Below are 19195 nucleotides of genomic sequence, written 5' to 3' on the forward strand. Positions count from 1 at the left end.
CAATTCTCAGTAAATCTGAAACACGGTAAGCGCACGATAGCGATGTGCACAAACCGAACTCAGAGCATTTGTTATGTATATTATATTTAGGGATGCACCGATCCAATGCCTACATCGGTATCGGCTCCAATACTGAAGCTTTTAGACTGATTGGGTATCGGTCCGACGAGCCCGATCCAAATCCGATACGGTGTTAGTTACTGTGAAGTAGGGCTGCACAAAGCACGATTATAGCAAAAATCATAAATGCTGATTATTGCATTTGATGTTGTAATCGCTTTTATTAATGTTGATTAAAATTTGTAATTAACATGACGTCACAAAGCAACCGACCATGCGGTTCTTCAGAGAAGCAGATTTCAATGGTGGATATGAGCTGCGCTCCAGTTTCTTTTAAGCATCTTTTAAGCATTATATTGTATTGTATTTTGTATTGTAATAATGTTTGTTAAGGTAAGGCAAATGAAAAATATTGTAAATTGATATCTATGGTATAGAATAAATTAAATGATTGCTAAACTACTGCTTAAATTATTAGTCCATGTACAGTAAATATGGCATATTCAATATTCAAACTTATTAACAGCTGATTTAAATCGACCAAGTTAATGCGTTCAGTAAGCCCTTAAGTGGCTAGACAGTGGACCATTCATCCTGTTACATCTTCAATGGTGATCTCGTTTATGTAAGATCATCGTTAGATCATTTTTGGCCTCAGCGGTTGCACTTTGGAAATTAAAAACAGTCATTTGTGATCGGAGGCTGTGCAATTCGTGATAATGTTAAATCTACCAATACCAGCTATGTGGCAAATGGGTCTTATTAGAGCAAATGCAATAACAATGACGGTGATTCTTGAAATATGCTATTCATGCCATATTCTTTATGTTGGCTACACCTCCAAAACTACGTTCAAAGCGAGCGGTGCAATATGCAATGAATCCAAAATAATTACAAAGTGCTTTTCGCTCTTGTTCTACAGCTTTCTTTCAAGTGTCAGGTGATGTTTCTTCGGTATTAATGTTCATGTGCTGTGCGAAAATAGCAAGAACAAAGCAAGCATCTGGGCTTTCAGGCGGTTTAAAACTTGCACATTAGGATCAGCTGTCATTACAGATAGGAAGGAGGACTAATCCAAGCGGCTCTGATTGACCATTGCCAAATCATTGCTCAAGGGACATGTTAGTGATTGGTTAGAATACTCAACTGCTGCAAAAACATGTTGTAAATAAACATTGACGCAACAGGAGCAGACATAAATTGAAAGCAGTAAACGTCAGTTTTCACGATTACATAATCGTGGCAGCAGTAATAATGACAAAGAAGATATGACTCATGCATTTTATTCAAAGCCACTTGAAGACGTGCGATAGCTCTGTGGATCACAAAAGACTGTTTTTAATAAGTAAATATATAAAAAGCACGGGCAGCTCCAGCACGTCAGTGAATGTCGCTGCTCTGTTTGCACACACTGTTGAGCTGAATCGATACAAAATGATTCTCAAAGAACTACATTTCCCAGAGTGCACCAGCAATAGCAATCCAGGTGCTTGATTAAGAGCACCTGCTGAGGCATGAAGGTTCACAGTCATTCAGACAAGCAAACTTCAGAGAGAAGACACTCCAAGTTCACTCATAGGTTCAGTCCAAAGACGCCAATGGTCGGTGAAATGTTTAATTTACTTTTATGATGTTTGAAATACTGCTAAATATGTTCAAGCTATGTTTAACTTCTGTGTAGATGGTTTAAGGAACACATTGCAGCATTGACTTAATTGATTTTGTGTTAAATGGGTTTGTGCTAAGAAATATTTAATTTGTGTTTGGGAAAATTAAAAGTATAAGATTTGAAGGATGGTACAAAGTTAAAAATGGTAAAATATTACATTTCTGGTAGATGTTAAAAATGTACAAATGAATTTGAATTCATAATTTTTCTTTAAGTAAAAGGAATTAAATGTTTAACTCATATGAAATTAATTAAAAAAATGCTTAACTAAATGTTTAATTAAAATGGTAACGTTTTTCTCTGTTTTGAAGGTTTACAAGCTAACACATATTGAGAACAGACCAATCAACTGACAAAGAAATGAAAATAAAAGTGATTGAGTCGGAACATTGAGTTGTACTTGTGTCCTTTGGATGTTGAACTGGAGGAGGACTTGACACACGCTAACAGCTATTTTTAGCCTTCACAGTACGGCTGCACGATTTGGACAAAAAGTCATATTGCGATTATTATGAAAAATATTGCGATTTGAACTGTGATTATGATGGTAATGTTTTCCACATGTTCAACTGCAAAAAGGCTGCTGAGGTTTTCACACTTGAGCCATCTTAAAAAGATCCAAACTGAGACTTTTTTTTCAGTTCAACCACAAACAATTATATAAACAGTGAAACAAAGTCTTCTTAATATTCAAATGTTACCATCCACCATGTACCTGTTTTTGTCCATTTTGTGACAGGGTCTCAGTCCACTAATCATCATTAGTTTTTGAAACAGTCAACTTGAATATTAGGGATGCTCCAATCAGGATTTTAACATCTGATACCGATCTCCAATTTTCTTTTCATCTCATCAATCGATGCTGATCATTTAACTTTTATCAGCAGCTCTGTCAAAACTGGTTATATGTAAGCTTTCTGCTCAATGTCACTGTTAACTACAAACCATAGTTGTTGCCTAGTTATTGCTGTCAAAAATAATGTTGGTTGATTGAATAATTCAGTATACACAAAATATAATTTTAAAGGGGTCATATAATGCCATTTTTGTACAAGTTAATATGAATCTTTAGGGTCTAAATGAAAACTTTGTAATATACTTTTATTAAAAATTCTCATTAGTATTTTAAGTAGGGGTGCACCGATGTACTATCGGCCAAACATCGGTATCGGCCGATTTTCACCTTGTTGACTGACATCGGCCTATCGGCAAATACGATGTCCTTCACCGATGGCAGTGACCGATGTTTATCTGTTTATATGTCTTGGTTATTTGCGGATGACTTGGACAACAGTTGCCTACCCAGCTGCAGTTTTGGAGAAGATCCAACAGGTGGTGCTATAATACCACCCACAGCCACTGGCTGGACACGACTCTGGCATGACGTAAGAGGGCAATGGATGCGGTGCGCACGTGTGGTTTGTTTTCAAATAAGTGCAAGAACATGTCGGTGGTGATTTTACTGTCTGGCCTGTGATTTAATCTAGATTAATATGATTTAGCTGTATAACAGGTGAATATCAGGCTAAAAAGGCTCTTGAAAGTCATTTTTTATTTGTTATTTGAAAGAAGTTTTCATAAATTTGTGTGATTGAATTTGTGCTCAAAGATAGTGTGATGCAGGGCTGAAAGATTTAAAAACAGCTCATTTATTTTTTATAATGAAGATTTCTTTGTTTCACTGGCACAAAAGGGAGATTAAATAACAGCAAAAACAAAATAAACAAACTGTATCACATCGGCCATCGGCCAAATTGTTATTTTAAACATCGGTATCGGCCCAGAATCACACAATCAGTGCATCCCTAATTTTAAGAAAACACTAATTTTACCTGCTCAGAAACAGCTCTGTTTTCAGCATGCCGTTTCAGTGCATATGACTTTAAATGATAATGAGCTTTGGTCACCCCGCCCCTCCGTTAGGGTTAGCGATTTGCAAAGATTAATATAAAGGTTAATAAAACGTTACACTTACTTCTTCTGGAGGTGCAGAGGGAATATAAATAGTTGGTACCGAATCTTTTTTCAGCAGCAGCTTCTTAGCAAAACCAGCTTTATACTGACCCTCGTTTATAAAGCAGTCTGGTGAAAAATGATTCGCGCAAACATGAACGTATTGACGTTGCTCGTGGGGAATATTCCCATCGTAAACAAAACTCAGCCACTGCGTCTTCAGCGGTTCAGATTTAGGAACATCAAAATGACTGCTGTGTTCGTTATTACACCGAAGAACAGAAAACCACAATCGCTTAGGCGCCATTCTGCTCCAGTGTATCAACAATGATGACGGACTATGATTGACAGCTCGCTCACGAGCGAGGGCGGGTCTGTGTTGAAACACTGCTGTCAATCAACAATCCTGGGAGGGGTGTCCGACCGTGTGACGTCACACGGTCGAACGGCTCGATTTGAGGCAGGGGAAAATATATAAGGAGATTAAAACAAAAACACTGGATGGATTTTTATCATAATAGGATGGTTGTGTACAGGCACAGCCAACACACATTTCAGTACAATCAACTTGAAAAAGTGCATGTATCATTATATGACCCCTTTAAAATATAAATGTTACTCATTATTCTAGGCCTTAAAACTAGTAGGCTTATACAAACTATTCTTTACTGTATATAAAATAGTCCCAAAGAATTAGGCTTAATGTCAAACTGAAGTTGAACTGATTGTCACCATTTCATTTAATTATTGTTATTCATTATTTATTTAATTTAGCAATGAATTATATTATAGTACCTAAATATTTTATATAGATTTATTGCATGAATGTTCCTTCCTTTTCATTTTGTTGGATGTTGGTAATATTAGTTACGCTTTCATTTGTTTCCACGGGGAGTGTAATAAGTGCGACACGCTCTCTTGTGAGAGGTAAACAAATGACGGGAGAATGAAGAGATGTTTCTGGACAATACAGGTGTTACTGTTAATGCTGTTTGCTCAGCAATCATTTAATAAAGATGTTTAAATTATACCCTATCTTGTATTCCGCATTATTATGATACCTGTTTCATGCGGAGAATGAGATGGTGCTACCGCAGATAATAATAAAAAATGCTTCACGCAGGATGCGCCAGTTTAGTGTAAATAAAGCGTTTAGCGCACGTAAGTTAACGGGACCGAACTCTGATCACTTCTGTTACTCAAAGCATAAGAGGGAATTGTGGAGCACAGAACCGCTCTGAAAACACCAACAATGTTCTAACTTAAAATCGACTGGACAGAGCAGCACAAATAAACTTTGAAGGGAGCAAACTATTTATATATTTAAATCACAGCCCTTTGCAATTTAATAATCGCACAAGGTCATTTGCGTTTAGATTTTATTTAGATTAATTGTGCAGTCCTACTTCACAGCGATGCAAAATATTTGAGCGCTACTAATGAACATCTCAGATGTAGATGCTCAAGTTCAGTTCACTTATAATATACATTTAGAACGGCACTGAAGGTGCTTTTTTACCAGAATTTGAATAAGAAGCGAATAAAAACTACAGTAAACTTGCCTACAAACAGACACACTTATAAGACTTCCTGGAGAGTTCAGAATGTCAAAATAAAAGTGTGAGGGTTTAAAAGTTAAAGGTTGAGATATATAACTATATATTACGATTACAATATATTATTATCATTTGTTTACAAATTATTATTATAATTAAGTTGAATGGGTTCCAAAAAATAACAATTAAAAGTGAGCTGATATCATATAACAAAATTGAACAAAACAAAAAAAGATCTGAATCCTTTAAAGTCCAGATACAAGTTGAAAATGTTTTGCCAACAAAAACATTTTAAAAATTGCTTCTTTTCTACTGAAGACTTATACTGAAATTACTGTAAATTTTGCTGCTACATTATCCAGTATACTAGTTAACAATAAAGTTTTTCTTAATAAGCTATAAATTTATACTGAAATAATGTGTAGTTAGAGGTTTGTGAGTTTTTACATATTAAAGAGTACTCCAAATTAGTTCCACACAATAATGTAAAGAAATTCTAAATTGATTATGCAAAAAACAACACTGGTATCGGATCAGTAGATACTGAGATTTCCGATATCCGAATCGGAAGAGAAAAAGTGGTATCTCATCCCTAATTATATTATCAAAGCACAAGAGCACAGAACCGCATTGAGAACGTTATTACACCGTTTCATTATCATGCATGTTCCATGTAAATGTAATATTACAGATCAGTGTGGCATACATACGATACTTGTAAACATCTGCAATTCTGTATTTCAGCACAGGCTTGAAAGTAAAACCGTGATTGGTCAGAGGCGCACTTCTGAAGAGAGCATGATTGGTCAGGTGAGGTGAAAATGGATTACGAAAGAGCTTGTGATTTGGTAAAAAGAGCTTGATCATCTGGAGACATAGCCTACAATGAAAATGTACAACAATTTGCAACTTAACCTGGCTGATCATTTCTGTTTGCTAGCTCACTAATAGCGCAGACGGTTATGCTTACTGTAATTAACCGTGAGAGGCAGAAATCATATTCGGATTCAAATGCTATTGATTGGGCAACACTATCACATCATTATTTTGTCTCTATTCTGCTCATGAATGCAGAATGTTAACATGGCATATTACTTTCATCATCATTTGAGTGGAAAAAGCAGTTTATTACACGGCTCTCTGGGATACTCTGTATTGATTGATCAATGGTGCCATCAAGCGGTCAGATCTGTAACAACCGCACAAACGGGATTAAGAAATATAAGAGACCAATATCGGCTCACAATGGCTGCAACTAATGATTATTTTGATATCTAACGATTATTCGACTATTCGCCGATTATTGCAAAGATTAATCATTAGCTCTTAACCTATTAGTTAGCCTGTGCCAACTTAAAAGGTTGGATTAAACGTGCCTACTAACAATAGAGGACAAAATCATATTTACAAAATTATTCTAAATGAACTCACTGAATTAACAGGAAAAAAGTTTTATTAAGTTTAATTCAATAAAGAAATTCACTGCAAAAAATCCTACTGTTATAAAGTGTTTTTGTCTCGTTTTCTATTTAAAATTGTCTAAAAATCCATTTAAAAAAGATGCATTCACCTTAGAAGCAGCATATAATATATTTAGAATTGCTTTAAGAGAATGTATCTTAAATATAAGTGCATTTTGTACACAAGTGTATTTTTTCAATTGGTTATAATTCTGCGAGTGCAGTAAAGACAATATATACTTATATTCAAAATCTATTCTCTAAAAGCAAGTCTAAATATTGTATATGCTGCTTCTCAGGTGAATGCATCTTTTTTAAAGGATTTTTTGATATTTAAAAATATTTTCATTTTCAATATTACATTCAACATTCTCAGAAATAAAAATATTCTGCAGTATAGCTGCTAAAGTAAATATAAGTTATTTTAAAGGAGATTTAGATATTTATATTGGAAAAGAAGCCAAAATAAAAACAAATCAAAAACTTGTTGTGGTGTATAATGTGGCAAAGACTTCCTCTCTAACCTTTGTTCACTTCAATCCATCTTTAACTCACCAAAAAACAAACGCTCTCTTAATAATAAAGATGCGTATCGCCAATTTTCTTCATGATATCAATCACATTTTAATATAGCTATATTAAGCATCCACACTTGAGGCACGATTAAATATTACAGTTTAATATTTTAACATCTCATGTTATGTTAAAGGGAACCTATTATGGCATTTAAAATGTTCCTAATATTGTTTTGGGAGTCCCCAACAACAGTTTTACATGCATGCAATGACAAAAAACACTTTTATTGTCTTATAATATGCATTTATGTTTACCTGACTTGCTCACCGACTCCCAAATGATTCGTTCAACGACTAATTTTTCCAAACCCCTCCTTTGCATGACGCTAATCTGCGGTGATAGGTCAGATGACCCAGTCAGTTGTGATTGGTATAATCTGTGCAGAGATTGTCGGAAACGGAACGCCCATCACCACTTTGTAGTAAAAAAAATCAAAATCAGAGAAGGAATTTGAGTTGATTTATGTTACCGATCATAGCCCAAAGTTCGGTGGTAAACACCCAATCAGTTATTGTTTGCGTTAGCCCAACGCATAAACATATTGGTAAAGCACTGCATTACTACAAGTTATTGCTCTATTCTTTATGACAACTCCAATAACATCGACAAACATTTCACATATTTCAAAAAAATTGACATTGGAGACCTAGAAGCTGCGCTGAGCGTAACTTACACAACACACACAAATACTTATTAAGCATGCAAAAAACACATAAAAGCAACAATTATTAATAATACTAACAGGTTGTGATTCGAGGAGGAAGCTGATCCCAATAAACTTGGTACTGAACCTTCCTTCAGTATCAACCGCTCATGAATCCACACTTGAAAGCATTCATGTTCGTAAAGCAATCGTCATTAAAATGACGCGAACACAGCACAAGGTTCGGGCTATACTTGTGTGGTATAGTTGTAAATATAAACTCTAGCCACTGATTCTTCACATGCTCGTCCCTGGGCAGTGAAAAAAAAGGTCGCTTTTGATATGCACTTCAGAACACAGCGTCTTGTTGTCAACATGACGTTTTCAAGTTTTCCCTGGTGTCTGTGCGCGCAATGAGTGGGCGCGGCCAATTTGATAATTTTTCGTGTTGACGTCACAACGAAAAGGAAAATGACTCATTGAAAAACAATTCATTAAATTGACTCAGAGTCGACTCCTACTTTTGAGAGACAATAACTTTTTTTACGGTGAACTTTCATAAAACTTTGCAGGATGTTTTTGTTCACTTAAATCTATGTTACACACTACATGAAAGGTAATTTTCAAAATTCCATAATAGGTGCCCTTTAAATGAGATCAAGTGACTTTGACAATTAAAATTTTTGTAGACAATTTGTTTTTGTCGACGTTGTCGATAATGTCAACTAATCATTTCAGACCTACGGCTCACTGTGTGTTTCTACTACTAAGCTAATAAAATCATTTAAACTCAATGTTTCATTTATAAAAAATAAAAAAAATAGGCTGAATATTGAGTCGTCAGATGTGTCATTTTCACAAAATAAACACCAACAGAACGATGCAAACCAGACGTTGATTTCAGCTGTTCAGCCATTTCTTTTTTCTCAAATTACATAACTTCAACGCAAATCAATCTTTTATGTCCATGTTTTTATTTATTTGGTTAGTAGCCAAGTAATAAACTGAATAATGTACAGTAATATAAGATTGGAACAACAAGATGAGTAAATTATGACACTATTTTTGGTTGAACTATACTTTTAAAGTAAATTGACCAAACATTGCTTCAGCAGTGTGCAGCAGTTCAAGCTTTCATCCAGAGCATATATTCATTACAACAGCCTCTTATAAAGCAAGCACTAGCCTCAAACATGTCAAGAGTCCTAAGCTAACTCCAGGAATTCTATTAATATTCTGCTTTACCAGCTCGGTTCACTAACCTGGTGAGTCATTTTATGACCATAAAAATTATACTTACCTGACCAACTGATGTTCTGCATTCAACAGTTACACATCCCCACGACACAGTTCGCTTGTACAAGATTTCCACATTCAAATGAAGTGAAGAGGAGTTCAACACACTCCTGAGATCTATGGCACTGCAATGATGTAACTGTTGGACCACTGTCATATGTTCCCGTTTCCATGCCTACGGTACCTGGAGTGGCAGCTAAGAGTGGTTTCTATGGTAACAGAGAGCTTGAACAGGGCACTTCAGTGCATCTTTCCTATGACCAGCACCTTGGAATTGCAAGTGCTACAAGACAAACAAAACTTACATTTCAAAATGTATTTCATTGACTGAATTGAAACAAGAGGGGAAGCTGACACAGTGCAGTGTGAAACCAATACGCATTACTGGGTTCCACGCACACCTTGTGCTCCTTGCATGCCTTTTAAAAGTTATTATAACTGTTAAAAGCCAGTATATCAAATGTTATAGCCCTTAAATTGGGCAGTGTGTTGTGATCTAACTGCTACATTGGCCTTGTGTTGTCTCCACTATTGAGCCATAACGAGACACATTATCTCAATACACAAAAGCTGCTGTACTATTAAGTAGGATTCACACAGGCAGGCAAAGTCAGTGCAGTAAGATTTGTATTTTAAGATTCTGAGGGAATGAGTGCCTTCAAGTTAAGTAATGACCAAATCTATAACCTTATAGCAACAGTCATGAACTTAATCCCTACAAACATGCAGCGACTTCCAGAGAAAATGCTACCTCATCTCATTCATTTTAAATAAGAGCTGGCAACTTGCATCTGGCGGATGACATAGCGCATTCTAAAATTCGAAACAACTGTTTTTAATGAAGGTACGCACACCACCGCTGCCGCTCAGCTTCTGTCGGCGGTGTCTTTTCACTTGTGTATTTTTCTTTATAATGGCAATAATTTATATAAATAAATCCTTTAGTCCTAGGCTTGCCAAGGACATGCGAGTCTTGAAATGATGTGACCACAGGTTGGTAACAATGACGATCTATAAATTAGTTACTACCATGGTATATTTGGCCAGATTATCCTGCAGTTATAAAAACTTTAGAAATAACGATTGCTAGTCTGATAAGGTCAAACGTTGTAATGTTAACAAACGTTGCCTAACTTTTGTAACATTTATTTCAATACATCAATGTTTCCAATAAGTCAAAACAACAGCATAAGATATGGCACTTATCTGCTCAGATGACATGTTTTCGGTTATCCCTCTTTTCCTTTCTTTCATAATTTATTTGTCCATTCGCTCTGATAAGATGTCCTGTATCATGTACACCGGTGCCTCAAACCACATTCATCCGTGCAAAGGAGCAGAGCCGAAGCACAACCAAAATAATGTTCTTCCCCAAGATGCATGCAGTTTTATTTTTGAACTGCTTGAGGGTCAAAAATTACATAGTGCAGTGATCAACGCTAAGATTTTTTTCTAATGGCCTGATTGGGCCAGTGCTTCAAAATTTTACTGGCCCTGCCAAAATGTTCAATGGCCCCAACACAAAAATGACAAATAGCTGTTTTTACCATCATGGCTTTAAAAAAATATGTCAGACGATAAATATTTTTAACATATCTTATGTTGAAGAGAGAGAAAATGTGTTTATTTTTTTACAGTGTTAAACAAACAGAGACATGGATTTTCAGTCTTACAGAAAGAAACTGTTGATTTCTTGTGTTCCAATATGTGGATTACTAATTTTTACCAACATGTACAAATTTTAAATTTGGGGATTTCGCACACTATGAAGACGGAATGAGCGGGGATGACTTAAAATGTTGCACAAGATGTTAAATCCCACTGCAGAATTCATTAAGTGGGTTTTTTTTCCTGATATTTTCGTAGAAAAGAGCGAGGACAGTGTTTGGAGAGTGTGCTCGGAGAGTGTGCTCGGTGTCTGCATGATCTTGTGCATGCATGTGACTGTGACTCTTGGTGTGTCCAGTATGTTATGCATTTGCGCATCTTTGCGAGATAAATATACTCGCACTCGCTCCTCGGTTAAAGTCTTTGTTCACTGAGTGTCATTTTTGTGCCCTCTTGCTTGTTGTTTGCTGGCACTAATGTTATAAATGCAGCACTGGCTTGATCAGACAAGTGACAGTTCTAGCAACTGGCCGTTCTAGCAACTGGCCCGAACCACTCTCACACTGGCCCCGGGCCATCGGGCAGTCCTTATTGTTGAGCCCTGTAGTGTAGCCTTGAGTTCATGTTGCATATATGGATTCAAGAATTGAAACATGACTTTTAATGCAATCTTCCCATCATTAATCAAAGAGTTTGCAAACATCAGCAGGTCCCCTAAAGGTTGTGGGATTCAAGCAGTGGTGGACAGTAACGAAGTAAATGTAATTCGTTACTGTACTTAAGTAGCTTTTTTGCATATCTGTACTTTACTGAAGTATTTAAATTTGGGGAGACTTTTACTTTAACTCCACTACATTTCAAAGTCAAATATCTTTTTACTTTACTACATTTTCAAAATCAGTCGTTCCTTTTTATTTATGAGTGGATAAAAACGTAACTGGTCAAACGAGCCACCAATCACAGTACAGCGCACGCGTGCTTTGTTTTGAACTTGCCTTGACGGCATCTACTAAGCCCGAACCAGGGGTGCATTTCCCAAAAGCATCGTTAGCAACTATGGTCGCAAGTTCCATCATTATCATCATAGTTCAACGAGTCGGTGTTTCCTGAAACCATCGTTCCAACGAACATTCGCAAACAGCATCGCAGAGTTCTGTGGTTGGAACGACAGCTCTCGACCTGTGGTTAGAAGCAGAGTTTCTTGTTATTATAACATGCGGGCTTAATAAATTATTATCTTGAGCCAAATAAGCAAGATGACATTCAGTACAATCAGTATCTTTTATTAAGAAGACATACAAATGTCCTTTATGTCTTTTAGTTTGTCAATAGATTTAAAGTACCGTTTTTGAAGAGTGCGCATGTGTGAACGTGCTCTAGTGCGTAAGAACGAGCCAATGATTGAATCTGGGAAATAAAGCAAATAACTGAGAAAAATATGAGATAGTCCTCAGATGACATGTCCGTAATTTATAGCAAAACATCTAGCATTAATTCGATTGCAAACAGATTCATTAAAAGTAGTTTTTACTCCACCACATGTGTGACATCATTAACCAAAGTGGTTGAATAACCAATTTGCGACAATACGGTTTCGGGAAACAGTCGTGACTAGCAAGTTGATTTCTTCAACAGTGCATCGTACTACGGTAGTGGAGCAGCAAGTTACGTCGTTGTACGGGAAACGCACCCCAGAGCCGTTAAATATGAGAGTTGCGAACATAGACGGTTGCGACAGTGATCTCGCCGCCCGCGTCACGTGATTCGTGTAGCTCTCAATAGTTCCAAACAAATTGCGTTGCCAATGATTTTAAGCGGGGCAGAGAGCAGCAGCTATTATTGCAGCAATTATCGGTAAATATTGACGCATAATGTACATTGCTTATTATGTTGACACTAAAATGACTTGCATATAATAGCATTTTTTTTGTGAGGAGTAGCAGAAACACTGCATTAATACGTTTTTGTATACATAGAATATATATATTCTATGTATGTGTGTGCTTGTGCAGTGTGTGTGTATATGTGTGTATGTAGTGTGTATATATATATATATATATATATATATATATATATATTTATTTAATGAGCGTTGTGCAGGTTTATGTGAATGTATCATAACATTAGGATGTTAATAATTATGACGATAGGCACTCGAGAAAAATATATACAGTAAATACTGTAAATGTATTATACCTTATGGGAACAGTCCCCTTCCCTCCAAAACTAAACACACAAAAAATTTATTCAATTCAAATATATACATCTGACTAATTAATGTCATTTTATTAATAGATTGGTGTGCCAAGAGTGACATTAGTCTTCATGTAGACTGAGTTAAGCAAGAGTCTTGTGACAAATTATAATAGGACATTATGGCCATAAAAAAATCATAGTACTTGGATACTTAAGTACATTTGAAGGCAAATACTTTTGTACTTTTACTCAAGTGAATGTTTAAAGGCAGCACTTCTACTTTTACTTGAGTAGTATTTTACCTTGAGTATCTTTACTTTAACTCAAGTACATGGTATGTGTACTTCGTCCACCACTGGATTCAAGATAGTGGGGCCAACAAGCAAACTCAATTTGTTAATCAATTTACGAGACGCATGCAGTAATTCATTAGCTACTGAGCAAAGGCTTTCAAGACATTAAGGAGGTACTGCCAACAATAGGCCCTTTCCCATTGTTGGTACTAAAGCCAGTTTTAGATACTTTTCCCTGGGACTTCATGCTTTTCGTAACTTTTGCACCTGAGGAACTATAGTTCCTCAAAGCCGTATTACGGGAAATATTTGGCTCCTAATCCAGGGTAGGTACTTTGGGGCATGTAGGGATTGTGGGAGGTGCTACAGCCTGTGATTGGTCAAAAACTTATGATGCAAAAAGCATTGAGAAAATCAATTAATTTCTTCTGAGGCAAATGGATAGGTTGTGCAAAGTTCTTTACAACAGAGGAACATAGAGAATCATACATAGATGCCTCATTCGGTGAGGCAACATCTTGGAACAGTGAACAAGGAGAGCTGTTTTTAGTCTGTTTGAATGCAAGTGCGCAAGTGGAGATGCCTCAGACAGAGCTCCTTGCTCAGACCAGTGCATAAATTCCTTGTGGGTAAAAAAAGTACCACGGTCCATAAAAGCAGCAGCTAATAAGGGATTTACATATAAATGTCAATGCAGAGGAGGCTTACGAGCTTATGCCACGCAAGAGGTAGTTTTAACTCCATCCTAGTCAATGTACTAACCCCAACCTGGCCAGAAGTGAACATTTTTAGGAAAAAACGTTTGAAATATTAATCTATTTCTTACACACCTAGCGTTTCACTTCAGAAGTGAACAGAAAGGGGGATTTTTTTAAAACAGAAATGTTGTTAAATCACAGCCTTCGCGGTTAGAAAATAGTACTGGGTCAAACCGCGATTTTGATTTTATTTAGGTTAATTATTCAGCCCTAATTAATTGTGTATTTCATTGTAAAATGTGTGACAGAGCATACGCTCAAATAAGTGTGTGGGCATTTGAAAAGCAGCCGTGTGAGGAGTCAGACTCCTGATTGGTATAACCGTTTTATTATTTAGTACCAAACTGGTACTGAATTACCGGTACTTTTGACAACACTACTTAGTATTTGAACATTACATTTGTCTAGTGAATCTAATAGGCTAATCTATACTTCTAATTTTATAATAATATTTACTTAAATAATTATGTCTCCAAAACATGTTTCCAGCAAATCTCCACTTTTTAGCTTAAAGTGTTAGAAACCTTTTTCCAGATGCAGCCTGCAAGGAAAAATTTGCTGTTGGTGATGATAATCACAAAAACAGATAATGGAAACTCACTAAAATGAAACAGAATTATAATTTACAGAAATATTAAATGCAACAATTAGACTAATACAACCCTGCACCTGTGAGAATTGGACACAGGAAATAGCAATGAAGCATTACATTGCATTCGCATGCTGTGGCTATGATTGACAGACTTCCCTTAACCCTTTGATGCGCAAGCTATGGATACCACTTCTAATGCACAACATGGGTCTAAAAAGACCCGTATTCATTTCCTATGTTATTTCATGCATGGCTGGAATTTTTTTTTTAGATAAATTTATTTAAGCATTTAATATTCCATGATCTATAAATTTCATGATTTATAAATATTAAAAATTTCTTGTTTGAATTTTTTTTTCTAGGTTTTGTGTTACTATATCAAATTTACTTATCAAGCATGATAAAACAAAAGAATAAAAGACAACATTTTGTCAAATTAATCATTTTAGCAGTCATTTAGACAACACATTTAACACTTGAAATGTTTATTTGCCACTTTGTCTCGCATAGCATTCACATATCACAGATAACTAATAACACTGAAATTGAACTGTGTAACTATTGAATTGTGGTGAATGTAATCAAATAAAAGAAAATACAACAAACAAAATAAAATCACACTGGTACAGCGGCATCTCAAATTGCCATCTTAGTGCTTACATGCCTCACAAATGACAACTACACGTTTGTGCTCCTTGCACACAGGCCTGGTGCACTGGGAACACCAGCTGCTGACTTTTCTGTCTTTGGCAGCTGGGCATATTCTGCATCTCTTCCTCTTCAATTGTCCTGTCTGATGTCCACCTGTGGCCGAGTGTTTTGTTTTTCTATCCCACATCTTCCCATTGCCTCGATGATATGGCTTTGAAGGAGAGGCATGCCCTCCAAGCGTCTCTTCATATAAGGCATGACAAGCTCTTTGACGAGCTCCTTGAGGAATAGCCGTCTTGCATTGTTCACATCACCCATGTAATCAGGGTGATGTGCAGTGAAGATGGTGTAGGCATTGAGGGTGGCAACATCCAGTACATTGTACCATAGCACCACGGGCCACCTCCGTGTTCTCCGCTTACATGAGTAGGTGCGAACCATCTGATCCATTGTGTCCACTCCTCCTTTGGTTTTGTTTTAGTACTTGATAATTTCTGGTTTCTTCTTGAAAGAAACACTGTTGTCATCCACTGCTTTGTCATCATGCATGGTGCTCAGGAGGACAACAGCCTTTCCCTTCTTTGGCACATAGCTTACCATGGTCATGTTGCCATTGAATCCAAATTCTGAGCTATACTTCTCCCTCAATTTGGATGGCTTCATGACAGGCGGTATGTCCTGCTTGTTCTGGAGAAGAGTTCCCACAATGGTCAGGTCCTTCTCAAGAAGCTTTTCAGCCAAAGGCACACTGGTAAAGAAGTTGTCCATTGGGATGCTCGCTCCAGTAAGACCCCCTTTTACTCATTCTATCTGACTGGGTCTGAGTTTCATCTTCAGAGGACTCATCAGACAAGTCTTCAATGTCATCAAAGGAGTCTTCTTCATCTACAAGAGCTGGATTTACACCCACAACTCCAGATTGACCCTGTGGCACATAGTCTAGGTCCTCAGCATCAGATATCACAGAGTCTGAATCAGTACTAAGAATTGCCTCATCTTCCTCATCCTGTTCTTCATGCAGCATCTCGACAACCATTTCTACCGTTAATCTTGATTGGCTGGTTCCAGTCATACTCACACTCTGTGTAAAGAAATTCAAAAGCACAAGAATATTTTCAAATGCACATCAAACTGTTTATCAAGTATATAGTTATTATATAGTGTCATTATTGGACATAAACCTTATATGTCCAAAACCTTTGATTTATGACAAAAAATAAGTTACGCTCAAACAGCTAAGATATATATTAATATTAGTTTCTTTACAGTATCAGTGTGTCTCTTCTATTTGTGTATGTAAAAAGAAATTACGTTTTGAAGGCCAAAATTAGCATAAATGGACAGTATGTGAGCCCTTTACAATGTTAAAAGAAAAAAGGGATATAAAGTCATGGGACTTTAATGTTTTTTTTTTTTTTTTGTGTGACATACATTATATTTCTCTGTTAGCCTACTTAGTGGAGTAGAGAAAAGTGTCCTTAACTGAAGAGAGCTGCTCACACTTAAATGTAAACTAAAAAAGGTAATGACTAGCAGGAAACCACTAACAACTTGAAAGTTTAAAAAAGATTTACAAAGATTAAAAAGATATTAAGAAATAAATAATTTACCTGTTGAGGGTGTCTTGACAATCTGTGTAATTGGATGACTGCTGAGCTCCAGTAATGAGGTGGCGTTGACAGTTACAGTTCGAAAATCAAAAAGGCGGGAAAAAATAACCCTAAACTCTTAAAACACTGAATCATTTCAGCATATGAAGGATTATGAACTTTTAGGCCTTCTACGTGTAAATAAGCTTTAAAATACAATCTTTTTTTAGTGTAGCTAACATTAGCTAGCTAGAATATGTCACCAGCTATATAGCTAATAGTAGTATTGGACATGTTTCTCCTTCTCACAAGTAATTTCTCTCTAGGATTACAAGGTCAAGGTAACCATAGCCCAGGGGTCACCAACACGGTGCCCGCGGGCACCAGGTCGCCCCCAAAGACCACATGAGTCGCCCGCAGGCCTGTTCTAAAAATAGCACAACTCAGCTGCGTATAAAATTTTATTTTATTCTGTTGCTATTCACTTTTTTTAATCACACTTGCATTTATATAGATTTAAAAAATGAAAACATCTTAAAAATATGTTTCTTATACATGAAGTTTAGATAAGTTTAGGTGAACTCTGACGTACTCCAGTTCGGTCAGTATTGTGCGTGTGACAATACAGTGCTCGTGGAGAGTAGGCTAAGCTAGAGGGCGTAGCGAAGATTGGCGCTGAACGTAGTTTCTTACCCCAAAAACATGGCAGAAAAAAGAAAACGTATCACTTTCACAACGAATGGGAGTCGGGAGTTCTTTTTTACGACTGTGAAAGAAACCTGCATGTGTCTTATATGCGGAGCGACTGTGGCAACGGCAAAGCGGCACAATGTGGAGAGACACTTTACTACTGAATCACAAAAACTGCTAACTACCCCCGGAGGCGACTCACGGGCAGAAAAAGCCCTTGAGCTAAAGACAGCTTTGGGTAAGCAACAAGCTTTTTTCACAAGGCCGGCGAAAAAGTCACAAAAAGCAACCGAAGCCTCTTTTAGAGCTATGCATTTCCTGATCAAGAAGAAGGCATTTTCAGATGGAGAAGTTGTCAAAAAAGCAATGATGATAATTGCTAACACTGTACTTAAAAGACGAGAAATATGGAAGCGATGTAATCGCCACTCTCTCCGACGTCCAACTGGGGGCATCTACGATGGCTAGCAGACATCCCAAGTCTCCCTGAAGTTCCGGGAGTCTCCCGCGTATTGATAGCGGCTCCCTGATGCCCGCAAATTAGTTAAAATCTCCCGGAATCAAGAGCGAGCGAGCAAGAACGGTTAGACTGTGCTCCAAACCGTGTAGCGCGCACGGCAGAGAGGGAGAGAGCGAGAGACCTTGCGCGTGTGTGTGCGTCAAGAAATGCATGTAAGACAGAGAGCATCCTGATTGGCCTGTTTCGGTAAGTCAACCAATCAATTGTCAGTGTGGGCAAGTTTTTATCTCTTCTCCCGAACCTAATTAATCAGGACAGTGTATCTAGACACAGGAGCGCCATGGCAGAGGGAGAGTGCCCCAAAAAGCGAAAATATAAGACACATTTTACGCCAGACTACACGAAAGTGTATCCCTGTCTAATAACAGTGAAACATAATGACAGTCTTGCACGCTGTACAGTTTGTAACAGTGAGTTCAGCATTGCCCATGGCGGGTTAAATGATTGTAAAAGACATGTTGAGGTGAGTTAAACAAGTTTCATTTCATGTGCATATTATTCAGGCAGGCTAGTTACCTACGCAAAAATAGTTATTTTATTCATTCATTGTTCTGTTAAACTGTATTTCGGTATACAAGTAATGTCCGGGGTGGGGGGGTCTGGGATACCTCCCTGAAATGACTTTTTGCAGGTTGGGATTCCTGGGCTAGACGAGTGTCAGCTTTGTCCAGTAACTTGGTCGATCAGCTGGACCGGGATCTGGCGAGGTGCAGGTGGTTTAGCATCCAGTGCGACGAGTCCATGGACAGCACAGCGCAGCTGATGGTTTTTATCCGGATGGTGTTTGAAGATTTCTCCACAAGAGAAGAACTCCTGACACTACTGCCCATAAAGACAACTACGAGGGGAGTTGACATTTATAACACAGTGAAGGAGTTTTTCGTGCAGAAAAAGGTACCATTGGAAAAGCTGGTAGCGGTGACCACATATAGGGCTCCTGCTATGATTGGCCGACATGCAGGTTTCATCGCTCACTGTAAAGGTGACCCAGACTTCCCAAAATTTCTGCATTACCACTGCATCATTCACCAGCAGGCATTGTGTGCCAAAGTGATCGGCTCTGGGCACGTGATGACTCCCGTTGT

General features: G+C 37.3%; 1 protein-coding gene across 2 annotated transcripts in view; it reads right to left on the reverse strand.

The window, feature by feature from the left end:
• The window catches only part of LOC127617850 (protein phosphatase 1B-like), a 54686-nt gene that overhangs the window by 23827 nt on the left and 11664 nt on the right, over window positions 1-19195 (reverse strand). Inside the window, exon 1 of one of the 2 annotated variants that reach the window (XM_052089957.1) lies at window positions 9218-9333. The exons of the other annotated variant lie outside the window; for it this stretch is intronic. The gene's annotated coding sequence lies outside the window, so the exon portion shown is untranslated. Of the gene's footprint in view, window positions 1-9217; window positions 9334-19195 lie in introns of those variants that run through there. 2 annotated transcript variants of the gene reach the window in all.

Source organism: Xyrauchen texanus, chromosome 24 (assembly GCF_025860055.1).
Source record: "Xyrauchen texanus isolate HMW12.3.18 chromosome 24, RBS_HiC_50CHRs, whole genome shotgun sequence".
Taxonomy (NCBI): domain Eukaryota; kingdom Metazoa; phylum Chordata; class Actinopteri; order Cypriniformes; family Catostomidae; genus Xyrauchen; species Xyrauchen texanus.